The sequence below is a fragment of the Diadema antillarum genome, unplaced genomic scaffold (genome assembly GCF_040938485.1).
Source record: "Diadema antillarum isolate AM-2024a unplaced genomic scaffold, OU_Dant_1.0 scf00000084, whole genome shotgun sequence".
Taxonomy (NCBI): domain Eukaryota; kingdom Metazoa; phylum Echinodermata; class Echinoidea; order Diadematoida; family Diadematidae; genus Diadema; species Diadema antillarum.
The window spans coordinates 561,596-579,718 of record NW_027270973.1 but is presented as its reverse complement, the minus strand read 5'-3'; positions in this window follow the sequence as shown (position 1 = coordinate 579,718).

Below are 18,123 nucleotides of genomic sequence, written 5' to 3'. Positions count from 1 at the left end.
ACTTAAGTAGCGATGGTAGTCATGGTAGTACTAGTAGGCCCATTTCCCATGTGCTCTCATGATAAATAGTATTTTACCAATACCACTCTCCAAAAGGTCAAAAATCTTAAAGGTCATCAATCATTATAGACCTCAGTTCACAAACAGAGCAACAGCAGCGTCTATTGTCAGGTTAACTAGCCTACTGTTCCATCTTATTCTATGCATTTGCGTTTAAATTCCTGATACTCGTAGAGTATAGATTTAACACTTTGTAATACAGTTGTAACAATCGTCAACCATTTTGATTCTGCACTCTGCTCAAAAACAAGTCACTAATCTGATACTATGGGACATAATATATCAACTTGATGAGCCCAAGGAGTTACCTGACACTCCTTGATGAGCCTAAACTTGGTGTGGGAAACGCATTACACAAAGCTTCAGTGATTAGTTGGATGGGATGGGCCTTGAAACAGAAATAAAGAGGTGCATTTTGGTGCTCGGTTAAGAAACGTGCCCAGCAATATACGCAATACACGAGGGACAATACAGTGACGTCTATGATCACAATGCATGTTTGCAACAATGTACCATGAAGTTTATGACAATGCATTGGGATTGGCTATCATTATTAGCAGGCGTATTTATTTTTCTTTCTCTTTTTTTTATATTTTACCTAGGGGACACGATGTCTGACTTTATAATAGGCTCCCTACTTAAAACTTTAACCGCAAATGACTCGCTTTTTTCAATCGCATGAAGATGTATTGGTATTTCAAACAACGGACAATGACGGATAGAGAGAGGGTTTTAAAAGAAAACGAAAAACAAACATGTGAACATAACAAGTGAAAAGAGTTCTACACTCGTGTTCTTACCTATTGTTCTGTCTGATGTCATTCTGTGGTTAGATTATCCCTTCATTTGCTCATTGCAGACAAGAGGCAAGTATTTACATTCCTTCAGGCATCATGTTAATATCTTGTTTCTTCGAAATTGCTTCTACCTGTAGTATAATACAGACAACTTTTATCTGTTGGGCCAAAATATATCACGACAAATATTAAGCTTCACCCAACCTACAAATTTGACTGGCTAGTTTTTGTCTGCTACTCTGGACTTCAGGAGCCGAACAATGCGTTTATACCTTCTATCTGTCCGATTTTTGGCCAGATAAATATATAAACGTCATAGAAATTCCAAAATATGATATACGCGTCTCTTATCTCGCTTGAAGTGATCCCAAATTGGCGAATGTACAATAAAACGAAAATAAACCCAAACTATAAGATGCTTTTCCTCCCTGGACCGGTTCGTTCCTCCTTAGGCGACCTGATCGTCCAATCCTCCAACCAGACGAACAGAAGCTTGCTATAATAGTGAATCGCTCAAAGTTAGACTCCCTTATGTTTAGATATACAGTCAGTCAAAATAGGAGCGAAACAAGATTTTCATCAATCCTGTTAAAGGGGATGGCTAGTAACTGATCAGTGGGAATCAGTGGGAATGCTGGGGGATGATTGTTCCAATCCTTGTGGGATTCATTTAAGAGTACATTATATATCTATTGTTGTATGAAAATTATTTGCTTCAGAATGGTCTCATATTCAAGTAATGTGCAGTTTAATGTTTCCAGGTTAGCATACCTGTATAGTGACGGGGCATTAAACTGCACATTACTCGAGTATGAGACCGTCCTGAAGCAAAAATTTTCACACAACAATAGATATATAATGTACTCTTAAAAAATGAATCCCACAAGAATTGGAACAATCATCCCCCAGCATTCCCACTGATTCCCACTGATCAGTTACTAGCCATCCCCTTTAACTGTGAGCTATATTCTTAGTAGTGACATGAAAATGGTCAATTATTTTGTGCAATATTATATATATATATATACTATGTTTTGCAATTCAGCCTGCGGGCTGCCATGGATGTTACCCAATGAAAGTACCTTTTAATTTATTCATTCATTATGAAAGTATAACAAGCACATGAATGGGGCTTTTATCAATTTTTCGTTACGAAACTATAGAAACAACAGATGATGGCATCCATTGGTGAAATCATCTTGTATTATTATATAAATGTTTTCAAAAACAAACACACTAACAAACTTAGGTGTGGGTTTTCATTAATGATCAAGATAAAATGTAAATGTGTAATTAGTTACACATTCCAGTCTTAGTGAAGGTTATGCTATTTACGATTTCAGTAAGACGTGTAATTGAAAGATGAGATATTGATCCTATATTTATTGCTGTTGCTGCTCTTTTTCTTCGTCTTTTTCTTCTCCTACTTCTTCTATTTGTCCTTTCTTCTTCTTCTTCTTCTTCCCCTTCTCCCTTTCTTCCCTCTCATCACATTGTTCTCGCCACTAATGCTTTGCACGAATGACTCTCAGGATCGTTTCCTTTTTTTTTACTAAGTTTGATTATTTATTTGTTTTCCTGTGGGTGCAAATGCGTGGGTTTGTTCGATCATAATACATATCATGAATCATATATATGATAAGTGTTATCATGTCTGTGTTTGTGTGTGACTTTATGTCTGTGCATCTCAATTCATTCAGATATGGATAATGAGGCAAAACCAAACATCCCATAGTTTATAACCAGACAGCATGTCACCTTGAATCTCTTCTATTATTTTCTACCATCATACCAATTTACCAGCGGTATGCTGGACGTATTTTTCCCTTCACGGTCCCATGGCTTTCTTGAAAAAAAAAACACAAAAGAAAAGCGTTGTACCATGAAAAACGACTCCTGTCTACAGCAATCAATTATAACCAGTTCCCATTTTTTATTTGAAAGTAAAAACAGAAACAAAAAAAAAAAACGTTAAACGAAACAAAGTTTTGTTCCTGGCCCTTACGATCATTATCATAGGCTGAAATTCCTAAAAGAACAAAAAACGAAAGTGAAAGGGCTACAGGACCACGATCCTGAAGAGATTTTACAAATCGCTGGATGAAATGCCATCGACTCCAGTTAAAATCGGTTTCGATTTCGCGGCTTCTTAATTGGCACTCGTAGAAAATTAAGTATTGACCAATTGTAACACCTCTCCTCCCCCCCCCCGAAAAAAAAACCGAACAAACAAACAAACAAACAAACAAACAAACACAGTGTGTCTGTCCCGTAGGAACCATGTAAAAAGTAATTGCATCACACGGGCAGCACTTTGAGTATAACAATATAGCTTATAAAGAAACAGAAAGCTAAGCTTGAAGCACTACGTAGTAATAATCTGTGAAATGATATCGTGCATCATAATTATTGTTCTGCGCCGTTTCTACTTCGTAATAAAGTATACTCCCTTCCCTCCCTCTCCCTCTCCTTCTCCCCCTCCCCCCCCCCCCCCCCCCTCTCTCTCTCTCTCTCTCTTTCTCAACACACACGCACACGCACGCACATACACACACCCTGAAACTCATACACGCGCGCACACACACACACACACACACACACCGACAGACAGCTATAATGACCAATGTCAGCCACTAGTATATAGAAGACACTGAACAAACAAGTTAGGTTGCTCAAGCTTTCATCATACTATGTCCTGTCTGCCCAGTGTTCCCTCCTGCCTAACCTGGTATCATCAGCAAAGAGGGGTTTCCACCCATTGCGATCATTGGCTATCTCTGACCACTTGCAGGTGCCCGAGTTAGAGTCCTATCTGGACCACAGTATTATTCTCTTCCAGAATTCGACGCCATAAACAGTTATTATAGGATGTGGGATCTCGCTCTTATTTTTCTGTATTCCATGGGTGTCTTTGGGTTCTTTCCTTTCAAGCCCAATCATATTCATTTCCATACCACATCATCGTCATGATAGCATTCTTTTTTTTTCATTTTGTATCCTGCCGCAACATCAATTCATTCAATTCATTTTTTTTTCTTCTAATCTTCTTGTGACGTCAAAGCTCTTATAGTGTATAAGGAAAACTAATCCGGACAAAGCACCCCGGAACTTTGGCGGTAGGACAATAGTCCTCTGCATCGACTCCCACGCGATACCCACTGTACAATAATTCTCCATATGATAAGGTTTAATGGTAATGATAGTGTTACACCTTTAATTAACTTGTACTTTCAGACAAAATGTCAGGCTAAGATTGCACTTTCCCTTCAGAATCGTGTGCGTCGAATTCCTAGATAATTCTACTTATTGATACCTTTTTTTTTCTCCTTTTTTGCTGTGAGTCATCCTTTAATGTAGGCCTATATGTATTACATTAACTATCCCACATTCTCTTCTTATGTATTGTTGCACAGAATCTATTTTTTTTTCAATGAAAAGTACACATTCCCTTTTCTTGATACTGACGTACTTTAAGGGTAATATAATTCCCCCTGTTTTTAAGAGGTTATTCAAGTGCTTCACCTTATGCTAGAAAAATGAAAATAATTCTCTCTCTATATTTTTTTCATATCGTTGTTCATGCGTGACGCCACGAAATGTTGTACATGGATTCTTCTCATCTTCTCACCAGAAGGAAAAATTCACCTTTTTTTTTATAAGAATAGTCCGATTTTCCTCAACTTTTTACTGATGCGCTCTATAAATATTGCTACGTTCATTCGATCTACCAACATATTTGAGTTTCATTCTTCTTCGAATGACCAAGAACCATGCTTGCTGAGAAACATCAGTGAAAGAAGATTTCACTGGAAGTAGCTAGACACTTCTTTCATCAGTTTCTTACATATCCGAGGGAGAGATAGAGAGACGGGGAATAGTGATAGAAAATACAGGCATAATCTTTTGAAAGTAATATTTTAGTGGTATTTTCTAAAACACTTCTAAATTTCTATATTTTCGAATTTTTGGTAATGATCATGATTGTTAGTTCCGCACTGAGTTGCAGCACTTTTTACAGGGGTTTCTCGTTACTCAAAAAATAATATCTATGACTTTACGGATTATGACAACAAATATCTAAATGGCTTTCCTGTTCTTTTTATCTACCACGTTCTTATAAAAGTGGGCCTTTTTGTTTTGAATGATAGCATTGATCATCAATCATGGGCCTTATATGATACTTTCCTCATCTTTCAAAGGTCTACGCCCCTATATACTTGAGTACCCGAAAACCCGAGTTTCTAGTTTAGTGTTGACGAGTATTATCGGGATAAAAAAACAACAACAGCAGCAAAAAAGAATACACTTAAATAGACTATCATTCCGCTGAAAATCCCCAAAACGCCTTCCAGTGTATTACTGTCTTTATGGCAATAATATGTGTTCCCGTGCATGGACAATGCCCTTCCGAAATTCACAATTGCTCTTCTTTTTGTCCCCTTCTCCGTGAATGGAATGCAAATATACGGGTGCGGCAGTCAACGCCTTCCAAACAGACGTCATAACTTGGGGTGGGGGGGGGGGGGCGGATAGATAAGCGCATTTTATTGCAGTCAATTTTCTTCTTTTTTCCCCTCTTTATATTTCTCCGGTTTTTAAACGGTTCCTGCGGAAGAACGTCATCTGCGTGAGAAAATGTCAGCTCCGATCATAAAAAAATGACGTTTACTGGAGTATGCTGGGTGGAGATGTATATGTGATTATGGTATATGCCAAAGTCCGTACTATTTGTTCTATGTAATATTGTTCAGCGCGCAAGCAGAACTCCTGGACATTGTACAATTAATTGCAGGGCGCGGCCGATGAGTGACAATGATGACAAATCGCGTCAAATTTAATGACAATATATAATCTCCACATTGATTGAATTGAATTGAATTTATTACCGCATGAAGTGGCAATAAATTCAATTCAATCACATTGTTACTGATAAGACCAATTTACGCGATAAAAAGTATTTCAGTGAATAGGACCTATACAGACTTTCGAGTGTGAGCATGAACTCGCGAACGTGGTCCTTCTGAACCACAAAATATGTTTTTTCTATTTTTTTCAACGAAATGAAAATAAGGTGGTGGAATGTACACATGAAACAGATGTTCGTAATGAGGACTTATACTACAAGAACTTGTTCTTAATTCATTATAATTATACCTTGTCTTATACGGCAGCGTATCATTGCGTGCTCTTCAAGGGATCTACATGTTACAAAAAACACTAGTGTTCTTAATTACTTTGTCTTATGCGGCAACATGTCAATGCGTGCTCTTCAAGGGGTCTTATGCTACAAGAACACGTTCTTAATTATAGCTTGTCTTATACGTCAGCGTGTCAGTGCGTGCTCTTCAAGGGATCTTATGTTACAAGAACACTAGTGTTTTTAATTACTTTGTGTTATACGGCAGTGTGTCACTGCGTGCTCTTCAAGGAGTCTTATGCTACAAGATCAAGAACATGTTCTTCATTACTTTGCCTTATACGGCAATATGTCACTGCGTGCTCTTTGGGGGTCCCATGCTATACAAGAACATGTTCTTAATCGTCTTGTCTTATACGGCAGTGTGTCCTTACGTTCCCGGTGAGCGGCCTACCATGAATGAACTGTGCATGATCCAAATGTCGGTTTACCATAAACGGTATTGCTTCATCCAAGTGACGACATAAAGGTTTGCCTACGGCGCTCAGAGTAAACGAGAATTATTATATGTGCCGACATCATGGTGCAGATCACTCGAGTTTCTTTTTCTATCGTAAATGTTTATTTTTGCAAAGAAAGGGTGGAACAAAATGTCGAGATATTTACCGAGTTCGGGAAGGGTGGGATTTTGTATCTTTGCTATTTACAATTGGGATTTGCTCAACAACTCTTTACGCGTCCAAGGTCTTTTCCTATGAGAATGAATTCACATAAATCTACAACGCAAAGCTAAATACTAAATTTGAGGGTTTTTTTCAGAGAGGTATTCAAATACTCGTTAAACAAAATCAACTGCAAACGATATAGATACAGTCTTTTGCGATTTTTTTTCGTATTTATTTTCACTTAACCTGTGTTCATCAGTGTGTCTGTGTGTGCGTGTGTATGTAATGTTTGTTTGTTTGTGTGTGTATGTGTGTGTATATATGTATGTGTGTGTGTGTTTGTGTGTTTGTATGTGTTATAGTTCCCCCGCGTCTGAGGACATAAATTGTCAGTTCTCTCTGGGTAGAATCATATAGTACCAACAGAAAACGTAAAAAAGGCGTGTGTTTTATGGACCTTTCTTGATACACCTGAAGACAGCCAGTTACCAGTTTCATGTCTGGTATTCCTCATGATAGTCTCTGAGTTACAAAAATGTAACTTTTTTTGTAAAGGATAATATAGTATACCATTTACATGGTATCATAATATGATATCATTAACATCAGTGCAGGAAAATGCATTGTTCTACACAGGACTTCGATGTAAAACAGCTTTTAGCTGATCGTTTTTTATCCTGTATAAATATGTTTCAATAAATTAATAAATAAATAGATAAATAAAATAGTGTGTACATGTAATGCACGTATAAAACCATATTCAGTTGCATTGGAGCCATGCAGTATATCCTTAAAGTAGGTAGATGGTCGACAGTCAGCCCCTACTTTCACGAACAATATAATCGATCAACGTTGATAATGTTCCCTTTTTCATTCTCATCTTAAGATGTTTTGTATTGATAAGTCTACTATATATACAATCACCTTCTAACTGGTAAAGTGGTAAAGCAATACCAAACTGAATTAGTTAGGGGAAATATCGTCTGCTGTATGACCCTGCCAATCTCCTACTATAGACCTATTGTTCCCTACGTCATTATAGCAACACACACACACACACACACACACACACACACACACACACACACACACACGCTCAAAATAAATATGGAGCTCCAGGTAGCAAGTACATGTACTAGTACTCTGTATTTAGTGTAGGATCGTGATGTTTGGTGTTTGCCAGAAAATGCATGCTCTGTTTGCGGGCTTATTCACGCCTAGCCATGCACTACGTGTGACGATATGATCCCGTGCGCAAAGTGTTTAATTTGTCCATGGTGTCTCGACAAGGTTGTACGTTTGGCCTCCTTCGTGTAAATAGATTCGATTTACCCTTAAAATGTGTTTAAAATTAATTTTCACTCGTATCACATCCTAACAGGCAACACATAAAGTCGGCAAGCTCTTTGTGAGTAGGAAGATAGAGCAATTACATGTTGTATACCCAGAGACTCCAACTCTCCCGCTTCCGACGGGAGATCTCCCGCCGAAAGCCCACTTTTGCAAAATCTCCCGTACTCCCGCTTGAGATTTAATTTGAAATAGATACATAATTTACCCTTTTTAGTACCTCCAGGCCACCCACTGGGACAGACAAATCAGATGTCATTTCGAGCAGGTCTTTTATTTCCACTGCATTGGACAGACCGGCTGAGTGGCTTTAGCATATTACTGCACTTCACGCCAAACGGGTTTTTTTTTTATTTTCGTCACCAAAAGTATGATGTCAATATCAATTTTGATTCAACGTCAACTACTGACAGAATTTTATCGGCAGAAAAGTGAACTTTTAACCCACCATCTGTTTACAAAAAAAAAAGAACACCCTTACCTCCCTTTGTTGTTCATCAAAACATTCGTTCAAGTTCACAGGCCATTCACATTCAAAACCCAGTTCAATTCGCCAACAGGAGTAAAGAAAAAAATATATATATAAGAAAAAACTTGATGTAAATATCCCTACTTTACGGCAAACAATAAAGTTTCCTATCCTGTTTAACACTGGAATAACTTCGGTGTAAGTCAACAGGAAACAAGTCACTTTTATATACATTATTCCATTTTATTTTATTTTTCATATTAATTCATATTATTTTATGAACATTATTCCGTATTGCATTTTTATTGCGAGGTTCGATCTTCGTCAGTGCTTTGGAAGTCGCAACGTGATCGTCAACTTAACTCCAAATCCTTCAGTCTGTCGATTAGTGTCTGAGGGAGATGGATGAACATTAGACATGAAAATTGTCACGGGTAAATTTCTGCTTTCACTGAAATATAGAAAGCAGCACATCAATGATATTCTAACACATTCTCACTTGCAAGAATCCACTAATGATACAGAATATCGCTAGAACAATCAGATGAGGAGAAATGAAGAGAGGAAGGTGATCCCAGATCCATATGATACAGTTTTTGCTGTCGCTATTGCGAAGTATCACATTTCCATTAATGTGTAAGTCTCACTCTAACTGATTTCGTAATTTTCTTGCAGGAAATTATACTATCGGATGGACAAGGACGGCGTCGTCACCCGTCAGGAAGAAGGCGAGGAACAGTCGACCACGGTCGATGGTAACTCGAGCGTTGAACCAGAGAGCATGGCATAGCAGTGGTCGACGTCGCCTTCGAAGAACATCGCATCATATTTCTCACCTGCCCGACATCCTCCCTGCCGTACCCTTGGCGGTTTCATCATCAAGAGACTTTCGGGACCGAGAAACATGCAACTTGTCTGTAAAAAACTTTATCCTTTGCGTCAACGTGGGGGCTAATATTGGAGTGACTGTGCCCTCAACGTTCACTTTCTGCTCCAAACGCTGCCTCTCCGCGGGAAGCTGATGCGACGGTGGAACTTAGAAGCAGTTATGCAGACAACTGAGCGCTCTTTTTAACCATCTTAAATCGTTACTGGTATATAGCGAATTCAAATATGTGTAACTTTCCATGTGCATGGCTATGGGCTAAGTGCGAGATGTCGTTCATATTACGATACTATGTTCAGCCATCCGCGTGGAAGATTTAAGAACTTGATGATAACAATTAATCGATGAGAACTGGAGTGATGTTAACATGGCATGGCGATAAACGCAGTTCTTTTATTCGCATCGTTCGGTTATGGCTTTACATGAACGTAGATAGCCGAAGTAGGCCTACATGCAACTTGACTCTGTGTTTATTTATAGGCACATGCAGAGAAAGGTATCCAATACTCCTGGAATCGCCTAAAATTCTAGGGATATTTCGCCATGTGATAGAACATGGCCCCTCTATCAATCCGACTTTAACAGACTTTGTGGGGGAATAGAAAAAAAAAGTGAAAAGGATCAGTATCTGGTTGAATTCCCTGCCGGATATTGTGCTCAGCAGTTAAAGTGTGCTAAGATAAAGGAGAAGAAGCTGTGCCCTTTCTACTAACGCACATCTTTGCTGTGGTGTAAAAGGAATCCTCGAGCATGGACGGCTGGGAATGACGGCTTGGAGCTGTCCAAGAATTTCCTTTGATTCTCAGCAATGGTCTCTCTAAAATGCGGACTGCTGAAGGAAATATATAATGAACTTTAAAGGAATGGTACAGTATTGGTGGAGGTGAGGATTAGGCTTTTAACTTTTTTTTGTGAGATACCAAGAAACCGCTTGTGAAATAGTACAGAGCATACCATTCTAAGTTTATTTGATGAAAATCGGTTTTTGAATGTCTGAGACATCCAAAAACAAAGTAAAATAATGCGATCCTAATAAAATGTGGATCCCACCTTTAATTAGGATTGCTCTATTTTGCGTATCCCGGCCATTTCAAAACCAATTTTCATCAAATAAACGTTGAATTCCTCTTGGAATTGCATGCTCTTTCATATTTCATAAGTGGTTTCTCATTATCTCACCCAAAAATGTTAGAAACCTGAAGTTAGGTCTCAACCAAAACTATACAATCCCTTTAACACGAACACACACCAATAGCATACAATGTGCGTGTAGTAATTCGGCACACCCGCAAATACAGATGCATTTCACCCCCCCCCCCCCACAAAAAAACACTTACTTGTAAGTGTGCACCAAGCTTTCTCCCCTATGAAAGATTGTTTCTTACGCCATGATATTGATATCATTACTATAGGTCGCTTACTGAGGAGTCTGATAAACGAAAGCTTCATCCATTTTTGGCGATTTGCTCCCTTTATAGGGTGATACGAAGGAACTACACCCGATGGAAGCTAATATGCTGAAACTGATTTTGCCGTAGTACGCATTGAGAGTAACAATTATTACTGCTGTTCACCAAACATGGACGAATAGTCGAAGAGGGTTAATTTTCGCGTAATAGTTCAGTTCTTTGTGTTATTAACACTTGCATGTTTACCCCTAATTACGGAGCAGATTATAGATTCTTTGCAACAATATTGCAAAAAAAAAGTAGCGAAAGCATGAATTTATATTTCGATGAATTTATTCAATTGTAGATATGCACATAATGTTAGTGTGCATAGTGGTTGATGTATGATAATGTCGTCAATTCATGAAACGATGTGTATGATATCTTGACGTCAATATGATGTTACAGAGTATCCATATAATTGCTTATTACAATATAGGATGCTTGGTATACAGGGTCGTACGCAGACAACACCCCTTTTCGAAAGTTCATGTATACGGCTTCCCATGATACAAAGACTATGCATATTTGGATATGAAATAGACACGATTCAAACTATTGTACTAAAAAGAAGTGATATACTTGAAGGAAAACACTTTGCCGTAAGAAGTACCCCCCCCCCCAAAAAAAAAAAAAAAAATCATGCGTACGGCTTTGTTTGTGTTTTATAGTGCCATTTTTACCATCGTTATAGTTAAATGTCACGTGGCCAAATACGTGAACTTGCTTGATTTTACAGATTGTATTATATCTATAAGGCCGCGGTTTGTATACCTGTATTCAAACTTATGAATCATCATGCTCCGTATAGAGGACCTAACAAAGTATTCAGCTCAAACTGAATAGACGATAGTACGTAAAATCCATATGACAATAACATTGTTATGCATTGGTGTTGTTGCTATGTCAGGCTGGACGCAGGTGAGCTTTCCTGATGTCCGGAAGAGCATTGGTAAATCGGTGTAATATTATAGTAGCCGCGTATCAAAAGTATTCATATATCGTCAGGAATATTATATATAGACGTACCGATTTTGTGATGTCAGCTTTTTTTCTTTCTTTTTTTGTAAACAAGTGAGGCTCAAAAATATGTAGTGATATTGATAATGCGTATAACCCATGTCTATGCAAGTAGTTTTAAACATGCAAAAAAGAAAAACTGAAATTGGTTTGTTCAGGAAGCTATCGTCGCTTTTTGAATAGTATCTTTTTTTCTTCCGTGATTATTATACTGCCCGGATTACTGCTGCGAAGAGTTTCCAGCCTCTGAAATCCGAACACATCTCACTATGACTCGCAGGCTGACATGACGGTATATCAATGTATGACAAAAAGGAGGTATATTAAATACTAAGTAAGATAAGTATTATGTGAATATGATATAGCCTTGTGGCAGGGCCGTCAGGGCGAGATTTCTATCACTCTACACGGTGCAGCGACGAGACGAAAATGTTGAGGAAAGGAAGAACGAGCACGTAAGTGGCGCCACTCACAGTCTTGTTTGCTTGTGGTTCTGCACCGTGACAAGCTAGTCTTGAACAGATCTGACGCGTTTTGTCGAATATTTTATTAAACCCAAGCCTAGAGGCCTCGTCAGAAGGTTAGATGTTCTGCGCACTGCGCGCAATTCTAGAGACAATCATAGCTACTGAAATCATGTCGGGGTTTGTTTCGTTTCGTATTCCGCTTATATCCCACAATAATAGACTTCGTACTATATAGTCGAACACATTATGGTGCATGCAGAGTTTACATCTATTTTCTAAGAATCATTGTTGAAAATCCGTCTTTCTTGTAATGTTATGAAAATATCAAACCATACCTTTGCAGAACATATATGACGTGACAATAACAAGCCAACAAAAAAGAAATGCAGATGTATGAGCTCAGAATTTATTTATATACGACCTGCAATCTTGCACACACAAGAAATTCTCTGTTCAGAATTCAAACAGCAGGAGATACCGTTGTTGTTGTTGTTGTTTTTTTAATGTGTGCGTCAAATGAGCGCAGACGCCATCAAATGCGTCTTGTGGCAGATATAGCATAGATTTCTTTTCTTTTTTTTTAAGTTTAATCTTACGGAAATAGTTTTGTTAGTTTGTTTTATGTGAGGATTAGATTTAACAAAAGCAACGTATTGTGGACTACTCGAGCGATATCTGAAAGATATCCAAAGAAGCTGGGACCCCTTGGAATACCAGTATTTTCTCAAAATGACAACACTTTCGTCATGACGCGTGGCAGAGACACATTACTGCTGTGTGAAAGAATTTTGTTTTCTTCAAAGAGATTCGATAGGTCATTTCATTTGTTTTGTGAAGACACACAAAAAAAGAAAGGACGCAAACACGGTTTTGCATGATGAAGACAATTATTACGACAAAACAAAAAAAAAATCAACCATGATCTGCTGACATACCAACGGTCCATACGTTTGTCATAACTTGTCACAATTCGCTCATATTTTTTGACTGATTTCGCGGTCTTTATATTTTAATGTACTTATTTAAGATAACTTACTCTTTCTTTCTTTCTGAAGCTTCAATATTAGCATCAGTTTAAATATCAATGTTAATAGAACTTACAGGTGTCATTTCCACAAATTTTAATTGTTTTTAGTTGGAGCTATTGCTCGGGGAAGAAAAGGTTGTCATGGTTACTACAAAACTTAGTTCTTCCTACAGATTTGTTCATCATGACTCTAATGCACTTCTAAGATGTATCGTTGTAAGTTTGTTCACTATTTAACTTCAGAATTAATATATCAGAGTCAAATGTTGCTGGTTCAAAATATGTCATCATTATTTGCTGTTTATCAAATACAATATGCCGTACATTTGAATAAAGGTTTCCATATACATAAGGTGAACACATAATTTTCCTCCATTTTTCTTTGTCTTGCTCGTTTTACTCGTTTATTCTTTTTTTTTAATGTTTCGTCTCTCTCTCTCTCCGTTTCTTTTCATATCTATATATCTGTCCATACACATGCATATACAACTGTATATGATATATATAATATATATGTATTATATATATGTATATGTATATATATATATATATATATATATATATATATATATATATATATATTTTATTTTAAAGAGAGAGAGAGAGAGAGAGAGAGAGGGGGAGAGAGAGAGAGAGAGAGAGAGAGAGAGAGATCACAGCAAAAAGTACCCCCCCCCCCCATCAGAATAGCGTAACGTTTGAACAAAAATCTGAAAGGGTTTTGCAGTTTTCGGAGGGTTGAACAGTATTTTTTCCCCAAATATTATACCCATCCACTACTATCACGTTTGTAAATACATGAGCGAATTATCGTGTTAAATGATTCGACTCGTATGTGTGTGTGTGTGTGTGTGTGTGTGTGTGTGCGTGCGTGTGTGTGCGTGTGTGTGTGTGTGTGTGTGTGTTTTTGTTGTTGTTGTTTTGGCACTATTTTGAATACGGGGGTACTTTTTTGTATAGTGTTACTGTATAGATGTATATATAGATGTAGAGGGAGAGGGAGAGATGGAGAGAGGGAGAGGGGACTATCATCTACCAATAGGTTGCACCAGAACGCTACCGCTTTACTAGTAGACCCTTTACAATGTATCTAACTATAGGAGCTCGCTATAGCAACTCCTGTGATCTACCATGCCTGGAGAGGCGCTATACATCTCTGCCCTTTTTTTAAGGTGACTCTCATGCATCAGTGAGCAGGTGACAAAGGGAAAAATGAAATAAGGCCTCTCGACTCTCGAGAAATGCAACCTTGATGAGGTGTTTGCAGTGATATTTATCTGTGTCTTTGTCTGTCTGTCTCCCTCGTTCCGCCGCCCCCCCCCGCTCGCACGATATACCATGTCTTTACCTCCCCCCCCCCCCCCCCCCCGGTCTCTTTTCCCACCTCTCTTTTCAAGTCAGTCAAATGGCCGTGCCCTTTCAATTCGCTCGTCATTATTTCATGTTGTATCTCATAACGCCAGTGTAACGGATCATTGTGTTTTAAATGTTTTGACTTGAGCCCCATACGTCTTAATAAGTTTCCATGCCCTCTGTGACATGCGTGCATGTCTCATACGAAACTTTAGTTCTGATGTGAATTTACCGATTATAATGATGCCTGGTATAAATGCTAAACCAGCACCAAGCCAACACCAATTCACATCAAAAATCTAAGCGCATATTATAGGCTTCACTTCCCCATTTCACTTCTCCCATTCAGGGTTGACTACCAGAGATATCGGATAACTACGGATAAGGTTCCATGACATAAATTTGCCCCTGCGACAATATTGCTCCCATTACACACTAGGCCAATCACAGTTTCTACCCAAAAGCATGCCCTGACCTTAACCCTAATCCTCACATCAAACTTAACCTAAAACTTTATCACAACCCTAACCCTAACCTTAAGAACTTGGAGAAAAAAGACCGATTGTCGCAAGAGCAAATGTCGTGTCACCATCGGAGCTACCGAGTTCCATGATTTGATAAGTGGCTCATTGGTCAGTGCCACATTTCCATTTAAAAGACAGAGTATGATAAAGTCCAGATGGTGATTGGGGGAAAAATTATTCCCCTTAGTGTAGCTAATTGAAAATTAGCCAGATACAGTTAAATTTAATGGCTCGGTCACAAATACCATTAAGAACTGCTATACGAACGCCGTACGAACGATTTTTAGACATTGAAACCAGCGTTCGTATAGACTGTTCGTAGACCGTAAGTTCGTAGCCTGTTTGATGGTCTTGTCCAAGATTTTCTTTAACTTCGTACGAAACCCTCTCTTTGTAAGACGGCCGTACGAACGTCGTACGAACATCGTAAGAACTACGCAAGATTTTGTAGGGTCGAGAGACAATTCTATAAGCCTTAAATTCTTATGATGATTGTAAGAACGCCTTAAGTCGTTCATAGAGGGCTCTTACGTCTTTCGTAAGAATGCCTTACGAACGGAGATTCGTACGGCGTTCTTACGAACAACTCTTCGAGTTTGTAAGGCGTTCGTAAGGGACTCGTAAGGCGTAGGTCATCACAATTTGTGCAACTGTTGAGTTTTAGGGGGTATAAAGCCAAACGCGCGAAGTTCAAATCCTCACTCTGTTTTAGGTGTTCGACCAGAAAGCATCTCTGTTAAATATGGGACCAAAAGGGAAGGCAATCAAAGGGAAAAGGGGGAGGGGGAGAAAAGAAAGGAGGGAGATGAGGAGAAAGGAGCGAGAGGGGGGGGGGGGGGGGGACCGCTGCGATTACAACCACTCGATCTTCTTCTTTCTCCTCCTCCTCCTCCTCCTCCTCTACTTGCAGATGCAGCTGCAGTTATAATAATAATAAAAGGACATTTATATTGCGCAGCTACTATAATGATATACTCTACTGCGCATTACAAAATGACATGCATACAAGAAATTCAAACAGAAAATACACAACTTCAAGAGATGACTTTTTAACCTGGTCTTAAACTCATTAATTGTAACTGCTTGTCTTACAAACAAAGGGAGATTATTCCATAATTTTGGTGCAGCGTACAAAAATGCCCTGTCACCAAGAGTAACTTTTGATTTCCCCGATGGATATTTCAATAATGTTTGATCCCGTGAACTTCGAAGATGATAAAATGTTTGAAATGATGTTTTTAACTCTACAAGTTCCTGTATGTACACTGGTGCTGTACCATGAATAGCTCTATATACAATTAGCAGAGTTTTAAATATGATTCTCTGCTTTACAGGCAACCAATGTAATGCACGCAGTAATGGACGACAATGAGAAAAACGAGGAGAATTACAAACTATTCTAGCACATGCATTTTGCACCCTTTGTAGTTTACCTAACTGATTATCAGGTAAACCATAAATAAACTGTTACAATAATCCAATCTGCTTGTGACAAACGCATGGATGATTTTTTCAGTACTTTCCCGTGTCAAATGCTTCCGAATATGTGCCATATTAAACAAATGATAAAATGAATTTTTACATACTTCAGAGATATATCTGTCAAAAGCTAGGCGTGAATCAAACCACACTCCCAGATTCCGTGCAGAATCAACAGGATAAATATCAACATCAATCACTTTCAGGCTTTCAGTGCGTAATTTTGAAACTTGCTGTTGCGTGCCACATATTACAAATTCGGTTTTCTTATCATTGAGTAGAAGATTGTTGGATAATAACCAATTGTGAAGATGCACAATACATCGCTCTATAATAGACACAGTATAATTTTCATCTGCTGCAGTAGGCGAAAAAGATATGTACAGCTGTGTATCATCTGCATAGGTATGACACATTACTTCTGGGAAATAATGTTGAATTTCATGGAACAACCTACTAGCATACAAAGTAAAAAGAAGGGGACCCAGGCAGGAGCCTTGGGGCACACCCCAGGGTACATCAAACTCCTTGGACATACTGGAATCGACCTGAACCCTCTGTCTCCTATCATTCAAATAGGACTCAAACCATGACAATGCTCTGTCAGTTATTCCAAAATGTGTTTGGAGAACATTTACAAGAATGTCGTGTCTAATTAAATCAAAAGCTGCACTTATGTCCAGTAGAACCAAAAATACCACCTGTTGCTTATTCATTGCTAACAGCAAATTATTCTTCACCTTTAATAGGGCTGTTTCTGTGCTATGGTTTTGTCTATATGCTGACTGCATTGGTGGTAGTAAATCATTGGCTACAAGATGTTGCTGAATTTGACCTGCTACTGCTGCTTTAACCAGTTTGGACACATATTGCAAATTACTAACAGGTCTACAATTTGAAAACTGTAAATCTGCACCGGGCTTTTTCAGTAATGGTCTAACTATAGCCAACTTCCAATTCCTGTGAAAGTGTCCACTTGTCAGAGACAGGTTGATAATTTTTGTAAGAACTGGCAATAAAATATCAATGTTCATTACAACCAGCTTTGTGGGTATTGGATCCAATATACATGTCTTCTTGTTTAACTTCAGAACCAACTTTTGCACATCATGTGCACATAACGGAGAAAACTGTGACAACTTATTTTGAACTTCTGAATAAGAAGATTGGTTGGGGAATCCATCTGCTCTTTTTGACTGAATGTCTTCACACATTTTCACTACTTTCTGCTCAAAATACATACCCAACTCATTTACAAAATTTTCAGTATCAATGTGTGGTGGTAAATCAACTATGGACTTCTTCATATTTAACAAAGACTTTGCAATATGAAACAACTTTTTCTGATCAGCAGCATTCTCAGTTATACATCCATTATAATAATCTTGTCTAGCACGATTCATTAAAGACAAGGTCATATTCCGTATACTCTTATAATCAT